This window comes from Elephantulus edwardii, unplaced genomic scaffold, assembly GCF_000299155.1.
Source record: "Elephantulus edwardii isolate Elephantulus edwardi_28Jun2011 unplaced genomic scaffold, EleEdw1.0 scaffold00205, whole genome shotgun sequence".
Taxonomy (NCBI): domain Eukaryota; kingdom Metazoa; phylum Chordata; class Mammalia; order Macroscelidea; family Macroscelididae; genus Elephantulus; species Elephantulus edwardii.
The window spans coordinates 503,713-514,175 of NW_006399955.1; the positions used below are offsets into that span (position 1 = coordinate 503,713).

Genomic DNA, 10,463 nt, shown 5'->3' on the forward strand with positions numbered 1-10,463 from the left:
CAGGGAGGATAGAAGGAGAATTGATGCCTTTGAGCTGTGGTGCTGGAGAAGAGTATTGAGAATACCATGGACTGCTAGGAAAAGAAACAGATTTGTCCTGGAAAGGGTTAAACCGGGTCGCTCCTTGGAGGCAAGGATTCTGAGGCTCCGTCTAACATACTTTGGACATGTTGTGCAGAGAGACCGGTCCTTGGAGAAGGACATCATGCTGGGTAGGGCAGAGGGACGGCACAGGAGAGGAAGGCCCTCTATGAGGTGAATTGATTCAGTGACTGGGATCATCGGGATGGGAGTGTCACAGGACACAGCAGAGTTTAGGGCTGTTGTACATAAGGTTGCTATGAGTCGCAAGTGACTCGACGGCACATAACAACAACAACAGCATATCTTGGGAAATATTTTGGTCCTTAAAAAAAGTAAACTGTGAGAGCAATCACAAATAAGGAACAGAACTGAAATATATCTACTGCTTTCAATTCATTCTCCAAAGTTCATGTTCAGTTAGATGCCCCAATACAGAGCTCCCAGTTTCACTTTGTCCCAATACACAATTCCCAGGTTCACTTTGAAAATGAAAATGAAATTTTAGTGGGTACCACATCAACAAGTACCACTTAAATTGTTTTAAAGAAAATTAGTGTGTTAGTATACTTTTATTTTCCTACTTTTTTGTGAATGCACATGAATGAAGAACCTTGGAAATCATGTTTCTGAAATGTAAAAGCCCCTTAGTATGTAGTAGACCTCTGAATAACACAGATGTGAACATCACAGGTCCACTAATACATGCATTTAAAAGAAATAAATGTTGTGTCATGCTGGTCATCTCCCTATAAAAGGCTTATTTCTTTGGTAATTTTATATCTCAGTAAAAAGTGAACTACAAAATAGGGGTTAATTGACTGTTTAGTTATGAGTGAGGCTTACAGTTGACAGTAGGTAATTAGAAGTTAAGGGGTTGTGTTGTTTGTTTTTTGTTTGTTTAAAAGAATTAAGCCTTTATTTCCATGTTTCACACACACAAAGCTGGCAGAGTTGGTGGCTCTTTTGGTTATTAGTCAGAGACTAAATCCCATATCCTTGTCCAACTCCTCTGACTCTTCCTCTGCTTCCACCTTGGCTGGGGCAGCAGCAGGAGCAGTGGCAGCAGCCACAACAGGGGCAGTAGTCACAAATGCAGATGGATCAACCAGGAAGGCCTTGACCTTTTCAGCCAGTGGGAAGGTATACTCAGTCTCCAAGGACAAAGCCAGAACTCATGTATATACCCATTGATGATGGAATGTGGTATCAAGGCTACGGTTGGGTAACCAATCTGAAGACAGATGCTGACAACATTGCGGACACCCTCCAGGAAGCGGGTTTGCAGAATCTCCTCTGTGATGTCAAGCACTTCAGGATTGTAGATGCTGCTGTTGTCAAACACCTGTTGGATGATTAGCCTGAAGAAGAAGGGGAAATGTTCAGCAGGTTCAGCAGGGTGGCCTCGCAGGCTCCCACCTTATCTCTGGTTTTTAATCAGCTGCACATCACTCAGGATTTCGATGGTGCCTCTGGAGATCTTAGTGGTGAAGCCCAAAGCCAGGAAGAAGGAGGTCTTCTTTGGGCCCAGACCAGTGTTCTGCGCCAGCACAGTAACCTCACATGGAGCAATGGCACCAGCACGGGCAGCAGCTGGCACCTTATTGGCCCCAGAATGTGCCTGATCTTAGTGAGATCCTCTTTGGTGAACACAAACCCCACGTTCCCCTGGAGGTGAGACAGCACCTTCTCCAGGGTCGGGTTGATGTCCAGGCTGGCTCAGGATAGCCTTGTGCATCATGGTGTTCTTGCCCATGTACTACAGACTTCCCTCTGAGGGACATGCAGATCTGCTGCATGTGCTTAGAGCCCACATTGCCTGCACCCATGAGGAAGCATTTCAGATACTCATGCAGAAGTTGAATGATCTTAAGGAAGTGGCTGGACTTCCAGGTTGTCCTGTTTTCCCTGGGCATCAGAGCAGTGCATCAGGGATTACCACACGGGGTTTAAAGGCAATGTCACTCTCACGAGGATGGCTGGTGATAAAGTACTGAAGTTTTTAAAAATTAAAAAAATTTACATGGGAATTTTACTTCATGAGATTGGTACCCTCAATCTCCTCATTCCCATTCAAAGACTAACTGAATTGCTGTAATGATTACTCTGAGAACATCTTAGGTTCCCATCCTGCATATTAACTAAGAATGAGATAAATTTATCTTGTATTTCAGTCTTCCATTTTAGGTGTCTTTATTTGTTCAACCTGCTTTCTAACTTAAACAAACAATAATACATTCTATGCATTACTTTGTTGCTAATATATTCTCCGATTGAATAGCTAACTACTATAAATGGCTTTTATACTAATGAGCACAAAATTTGCAATTTAAATATCACAGAAATGCTTTGCTTATTCAGTAATTCAGGAGGGACTAAAGAATTTTCTATAAGGATATTTTCCAGAATTGTAAAGTTTATACTTCATTTATGGCCTAAAATTATTTTACTATTATTATTTTGATAGGATCTCTTCTAAATTTCTTATACAAGTATTCCAAACAACCATAGTAATCATCAGTTATTTTATGCTATTGTAATAGCACAAAACATAGTGATTAGCTTCTTTTGCTCAATATAACACGATGTTATAATCCATATTGCTATAATTTCTGTTCACAAGCAATTTCCCTTCATTGGAACACCTAGCATCATTTAGAATTGTCCCAACACTCTAAATAGAAATAGATTGAAGTTGTTAAGGATTCATTTTACATGACTCCGTAATCAACGCCATTGAAAATAGTCGTCAAAAAACCAAATGCTATATTGCATTAATCAAAACCTGATGCCAGGACTTCTTTAAAGTATTAAAAAGCAAAAATGTTACCTTAAAATTTAATTTCTCCTGACTCAAACCATCATATTTTCAGTTCTCTCATATACATGGAAGCATTAAAACCAAGGAGTTCCTTAGAGGCAAGGATAGTGAAACTTTATTGCATACACTTTGGGCAGGTTGTCAGAAGGGGCAGTTCTTAAAAAAACAAAAACAAAAAAAGACATCTTGGTGGAAAGGTAAATTGCCACCCAAAAAATGAGTTGACATGGTGACTGTAACTGTGGACTCAAGCACATCAGGAAACATGACGATGGGTGGTAGAAAATAGTTTATGATTCAGATCTGTTGTTTAGTGGATCACTGTGAGTGGTTGTTGACTTGATGGTACCTAAAAGCAGCAACAACATATGTATGTAAAAGTTAAAAAAAGATGAGAAATATGGATATCAGAGTAAAATTGATGACTTTGAAATATGGTGTTGGCACAGAATATTGAACATATCACAGACTTCTAGAAAAGTCACAACTCTGTCTTGGAATAAACATAGAGTGTTGCTTAGAAATGGGCATGTTGAGACTTAATCTCACATGATTTGGACATGTTATCAGGAGGGACTAGTTTCTGTAGAAGAACATCATTTTGGTAAATTGTTGTTGTTACTGTGTATCACAGAGTTGCAACTGACCCATAACTTATCTTTCAGTGGGTTTTCAGAGACAGTTAATCACACAGGGGGAGATTGTCCATCCTTCTTCTGCAGAGCACCTGGTGGTGCCCTCAGGATTGCAGCACAGCTTCTTGCCACTAAAGATAATACACAGAAAAAAAAAAAAAAGGAAAGCTGTCAATTAGGTGAATAGACATAATGACTGCAGTAACAGATTCAAGCATGGCAAGAATTGTGAGGCTAACACAAGACTAGAAAGTATTTCATTCTGTTCTACAGTGTTATTAGTTGGAACTGTCTCGAGGGCATATACCAAAAATCTTAGCTAATATGTGTTGTTGTTAAGTGCCGTCAATTCGTAGGCGACTGATAGTGACTTTATGAATGAAAGTCCTCAACACTAGTGTGTCTTTCATCCTTGCTCCTGGTTCATAGAGTTTCTAGAGGCAAGCTATTATGAAATTGGATGCCACCCTGCTTCCAAGCTTGTTTTAATTGGGGAGCTCCTCCATACACTGTCCTCCATGGGTAACCATTATCACATTTGATACATCAGTGTTACATATAGGGTAAGAAATTTATAACATTAAATGTCTCTGATTCAAGAATATTTTTATCAGAAAAGCTAAAATTCAAGCTCTATTGATGCCAAATTGGAATCAACTTGTTAGTGACCCTCTGTAGAGTTACTGAGATTATAAATTGTTTGAGGAATTGCTCATTTTACTCTCAAAGTGGTTGGTGGGTTTGAACCAACAAAGAAGCATCATCATTGTATTAGCAGCACAAATCCCTGTAGACTAGTTAAAACATCACATATTAAGACATAAAATAATTTCCCAATTACATTTTTTCCTTCTAAAAATAGAGTTCCACACAATCATTATTTATCTGTTTAGGCCTATTATGACTTAAGAATTGTGGAATTTTTTCTAATCTTCAGGAATAAAGACTTAATATTTAATGATACTCTCATCACCCCTAAAAAACCAGTCAAATTCATTGCCCTAATTTTTTCCAAGGAGCATCTGTGACTTTGAACCATTAACCTTGGGTTAGAAGCACAAATTCTTACTTACAAGACCAACAGATATCCTACATTCAGCATGTCTTATTTTATACATGAGATTTTATATAACCTTGATGAAATGTTGTATGTTTAGAATATTAAATATTTCTATTTCTTTTTCTCATTGATCCAGCTGTTGGATTATGTGTTTGTTTATTTATTTAATAAAAAATGTACTGCAGGGAGTTGTGATGAAAGAGGACTGTAGTTAATTTTATTACCCTGTGGTGGCACCAAAGCTTTTATTTACTTACATCGTGGTTAAGATGCAAATGAATGCTTGAAAATTCATTTGAGGGGTGAGCTTCCCTCAGAGGTCCATTCTAAAATGAACTGACACAAATTCAAATTCAAACAGTGTGACAGTCTTGTGATCATCAATGAATGACTAACTCCAAAAACTGCCTTCAAGTTGGTTCTGACTCACAGCAAACATTTCTAGAGTTTCTGAAACGGAAATTGCAATAGGAAGAGATTGCACCTCTTTCTCCTATGGAGCCACTCATAGTTTCAATCTGCTAGAGATGCACAATTGATTACATATTTTCCAAAAATATTTCTAAAAGTGATTATTATAGTTAAAAATTGTTACTAGACACAGACATTTACTGAAAATTTAGAACAGAGGAGAGGCATCTTTGAAAAGAAGGATCTGGAGAGGACATAGAACCAATTCTTTGAATCCAAGGCATCAGATCAGGCACCGTCAGTGGGGATTGTAGCTACAGACCTCATTCTTAGCATATATCAGTCATCAACCAAGTGATAGTCATATTGCCATGTTCAACTCATGAAACACGGGACAAATGGGCCATTGAGTATGCTTTGTTTTTGTTGTTGTTATGTGTTGTCGAGCCGCTTGCAACTCATAGCGACCCTATGTACAACAGCCCTAAACCCTGCTCTGTCCTGTGCCAATTGCTCTGTCTCCCATACACCCACTCTGATTACTAAATCACTGAATCAATCCACCTCATAGAGGGCTTCCCCTCCTGAACTGTCCCTCCACCCTCCCAAGCATGATGTCCCTCTCCAAGGACCTGTCCCTCATTACAACATACCCTAAGTACGTCAGATGAAGCCTCAGAATCCTTGCCTTTAAGGAGCAGCACAGTTTAACCCTCTCCAGGATGAACCTGTTTGTTTTCTTAGCAGTCCATGGTACCTTCAATACTCTTCTCCAGCACTATAGCTCAAAGGCATCATTCTCCTTCTATCCTCCTTAGTCATTGTCCAACTCTCTGATGCATATCAAGTGATTGAAAGACCATGGCCTGTATCAGATGCACTGTAGTCTCCAGAGAGACACCATTGCTCTTCAGTACATTGGACTTTCCCATTGCAATATGTCTTTTAATTTCCTGGCTGCTGGTGCCAAGAGTGTTGACCTTGGAGCCAAGCAAACTAAAGCTGTGAACAATCTCAGTCTCTTTACCATCCATCCTGATGCTGCCAATTGGTCCAGTAGTGAGAATCTTTGTCTTCTTGACATTGAACCTTAATCCATATTGAAGGCTGCAGTCCTTGAAAAAAGCTGGAGTATGCTTTACATATATAAAATTATAAATATTGAGAATGTTCAACTTATTAAATTATTCTAATTATCTTTGTGTAGTCAAGTTGACTACAAGTCATAGCAATCTTACAAACAACAAACTGAGACTTTGCCCTACCATGAACTATTTCAAGATCTCTGATTAATATCAGAAATTATACATGCAAAACATGGCTTATTCTTAGGAAACTAAGGAAAATGAGGTAAGGTACTCTCCTCATTTGAGTACAGTAAAATAAAAATAATGTAACAAAGAAGATACATTATTTATTCTTTTGTATTTATTTAAGTAAACAAATAGATACACGAACAGATAAGAAAACAAATAGACCCTAGAAAATGCATTGTTATTGTTATTTGTCTGATCCTAAGCTCAACAGAAAGAAACACTATCCAAACTTGTGGCAGTAATTATAGATGTGCTTGAGTCCCTTGTTGCAGCCACTGAGCCTGTCAATTAATCTTAGTGAGGGTCATCTTTCCTTCATTGAATAATTTGCCAAGCATACAGCCTTTCTCCATTGACTAATCCCTTCTGACATACCTAGGTATCTGAGATGAATTCTTTGCATCCTCATTCTAAAAAGAATTATGTCTACACTTTATTCAAGATAAACTTATTTCTTCTCTTGGCAGTTGATAGTATATTCAGTATTCTTTGCCAGTACTGCAAGTAAAAGCTATCAATTCTTCCCTCTTATTCACTGTACAGTATTCACATGAATATAACATGACTTGATAAATGTGGATAGTTGTAGAGGGGCTTCAAGTCTTTTGTTCATAGGGTAACTACAAGTTGTGCTTGACTCAAAGGCAGTCAACAACAAGACAAATGTAACTCACTCCTTAAAGTGAAATTCTGTTTAACACTTGAAAAGGGTTCTTTAGTGAAGATTTTTTTCAGTGAATAATGCTATTTATTTTTGACTGCTGCTTCTATGGGTAATGTTTGTGGATTCAAGTAAAATTAAACTCTTAAAACATCGATGTTTTCTTCATTTATGATGATTTTATAAATGATTCAATTGTAAGGGTTTTTGTGTTCTTCGTGTTGAATGTAATCTATATTGAAAGCTGTGGCCTTAAATATTCTTCAGCAAGTACTTCAAGTTTTCTTCTTTTTTCTGAAGGTAAGATTGTGCCATCTACATAGCATATTTATATGTCCTCCTCCAATCATGATGCCACATTATTCTTCAAAATTCCAGGCTATCAAATTATCTACTCATACAGATGGAGTAAGAATGGACAAAGGACACAAACCTGACAAATGCCTTCGCTGTTTTTAAACCATGCAGCATTTCCTCTCTATCTATGTTGATATTATTGTTGTTAAGTGCTGTTGAGTCAGAGGCGACTCATAGCGACCCTATGAAGGAGAGTCTCTCTCATAGAGAGAGAGATCAGCTGGCTAAGTGGACAGAAAGCGATGCTACCAAGCCAAAGGTGGGTGACTTTTAATCCACAGCCCTCGGGCCTATCTTTCATTGTTTTTGTTCAGATATTCCTCTAGGTCGCATAGCCCTGGTGTACAAGTTGCCATACCACAGTCACATGTGGTTGCTGTGAGGCTGAACACTGTGACACTGATGTGTCAAATGCGTCATTGGTTAGCTACCCATTGTGGACAGAGATTGGGGTGGAGATCCCCAATTAAAACAAATTTGGAAGGAGGAGTGCATCCACTTCCTTAATAGCTTGCCTACGGAAACCCTATGAACCTGGAGAGAGGATGAAAGGCACCCAAACATAGAGGACTCTCCTTCATAGGGTTGCTATGAGTCGCCTGCGACTCGATGGCACTTAACAACAACAACAACAACAGCATTTCCTAGTTCTAGTGGAACTGCTTTCTGTTTGACATACAAGTTTTGCATGAGCACAATTAATTGCTCTAGAATTTCCACTGTTCTCCATGTTTTTTGATCTTTACAGTCAAGTATATTTGCATAGGCAATAAAGCACAGCTGTACATCTTTCTGATACTTACTGTTTTCAGTTACTAAATCTGATGTCAACAATAATAGCATTTATTCTAGGTCCTAAGTTCAACTTGAATTCTGATGGTTCCCTATTCATGGACTACTTCAGTCATTTTCAAATTGTTTTCAGCAAGATTTTATTTAGGTATAACCTTAATGATATTGTCAGAAAAAAAACACAGAAAATGTAAAGATAAAATACAATCTTTACATGGTAGGAATATTTGTTCTATTTTGTTTTTTAAACAAAAGGATAGTTTCTTCCCATTGAAATAAATGTAACCAAAACAAAACGAACCAAATTATGATCTCATGTTAAAATTCTAGTGAAGCAAATGTGAGAGACTAAGCCTGGTAATGTGGCTGTACATTTGACCTCTTTGATGACACTTAGCCAATTTCCATGGACCCATAGAAATTATACAATTTAAAACCCTCTGGGCTAATAATAGAAGGTAATAAGAAAGTGACTTGCTGTGCTAAGTATATTACTAATGGCCAAATGGGAATTCACTGAACCACTCTACAATGGATTCTCTTCCTGTAAAGTTAGATGCCTGATATAACTGTCTTTTAATCACTCTTCCAATTTTAAAGCTTATATGTCCTTTTTCAAATTATTCAAATGAAAAGACTGTTTGGATGACAGTGATTGGATAGTATTAATGGTGATTAAGAACTGGTGTTTAAGCCTGGAAATGTGACAAAGATATTAACAAAATGGAAAAGCATGAGAGGACCTTTCAGATAAAATGAACAGCATAAAATTTGGGGATGCAAATTTATCTCTAGTTAACTATGAATTTATGTGTTTATCATTACTTGAAAGTATAATTCTCACTTTTGATCCATAGAGTTCTATTTTGGAAGAGTAAACATTTCCTTTAAACACTGCTGAATATAATGATTTACTCAGTTGTCAGAAAGCTTTAAAAATTAATGCCGTTTTCCATTGGCAAGTGCTTCTGTACACAATCAGATAGAGTTGGCATTTGCAATGACAAAACTGCAGTTAAATTTGCCAACAGAGCAATTGCTGAAACGATAATGTCTATTGTCACATGAAGACTAAAGAGGAGATGAAATAGAAAAAAGATAAAATGAATGATTCATTTGGTAAATTTATTTTATACAGTAAATCGCATCCTTGAACATTTATGTTAGTCATGTTAAAGTCAAAGAGCGAACAGTACCAAAAATTGAAAGACCCAGTATTTCTCAAAATAACTACTCAGTCATACCATCGCTTAATGGATTCAATTGTTTATTAAGATACTTCTGTTTTCCACTTAAAAGTTATCATATTCTTATGTTATTTGGTGCCTTCAGATTGAATATAACTCATAATAACTCTATGAACAATAACTGATTAGAACCTTGTCTTAAGATGATAAGAATCCTTATCATCTCTTACATACTCCAGAGCATTGCAGCAGTTATTGTGTCAATCTACCCGCTTGAGGTCCTTACTCTCTTTCGATGATTCTCCACCTTTATAAGAATGATGTGCATCTGGTAGTCTAGTGGCAAGCAGCTGCAATGAAATCCTGAAGGTGCACAGTTTGAATCCACCAGCTGCTCCACGGGAGAAAGATGGATAATCTCCTCCTACGCTATTAATTGCCTCTGAAAACCAGTAAGAGTAGCTATAGGTCAGGTCTGATTTGATGGTACAAAACAACCACAACCCAATGCACGCCCAATGTATGTGAGCTTAGATTTGTCATTCTTACCTCCAAAAAAGCACTCTGGCTTCACTCTCTCCGAGACATATTTGTTTGTTCTTTTGGAAGTACATCAGATATTAATCATTCTTCTCCAACACCACAACTCAAAGGTATCAATTCTTCTTATGCCATCCTTATTCATTGTCCAGCTCTCAGATATATATGAATTGATCTATCAAATCAAAGTAATCAAAATAGATTATTGTATCAGAAGACTATACCCTTTTCAATCATATATTTCAAAGAAAGAATTTTCAATAAAAACATGCACTTAGACAAAGAAAAAGGAGCCCACGAATCAGAATTCATCTACAGTGTTCCAGTACTGCCTAGATGCATGGGTGTTTTGACTAGATTATTTAATTTTCAATTTTTTTTTAAAAAGAATCTCAATTTGGGATACATATTGTTTCCAATGGTAGCTCTGGTGTCATAGCTTATATTACATAGCACATGGTTGTACGCCATCAATCTGAATCTAGTAGCAGTTCCAATGGGAAAAGATGGGTAAATAATCCAATAGAAAAATGGGCACAGGATATGAACAGGCATTTCACCAAAGACGACATTCAGATGGCTAACAAACACATGAAGAAATG

At 37.4% G+C, this 10,463-nt stretch overlaps 1 pseudogene; it reads right to left on the reverse strand.

The window, feature by feature from the left end:
* Positions 1 to 1,058: 1,058 nt before the first annotated feature.
* Positions 1,059 to 1,997, reverse strand: LOC102851630 (annotated as a pseudogene).
* Between the last annotated feature and the right edge of the window lie 8,466 nt (positions 1,998 to 10,463).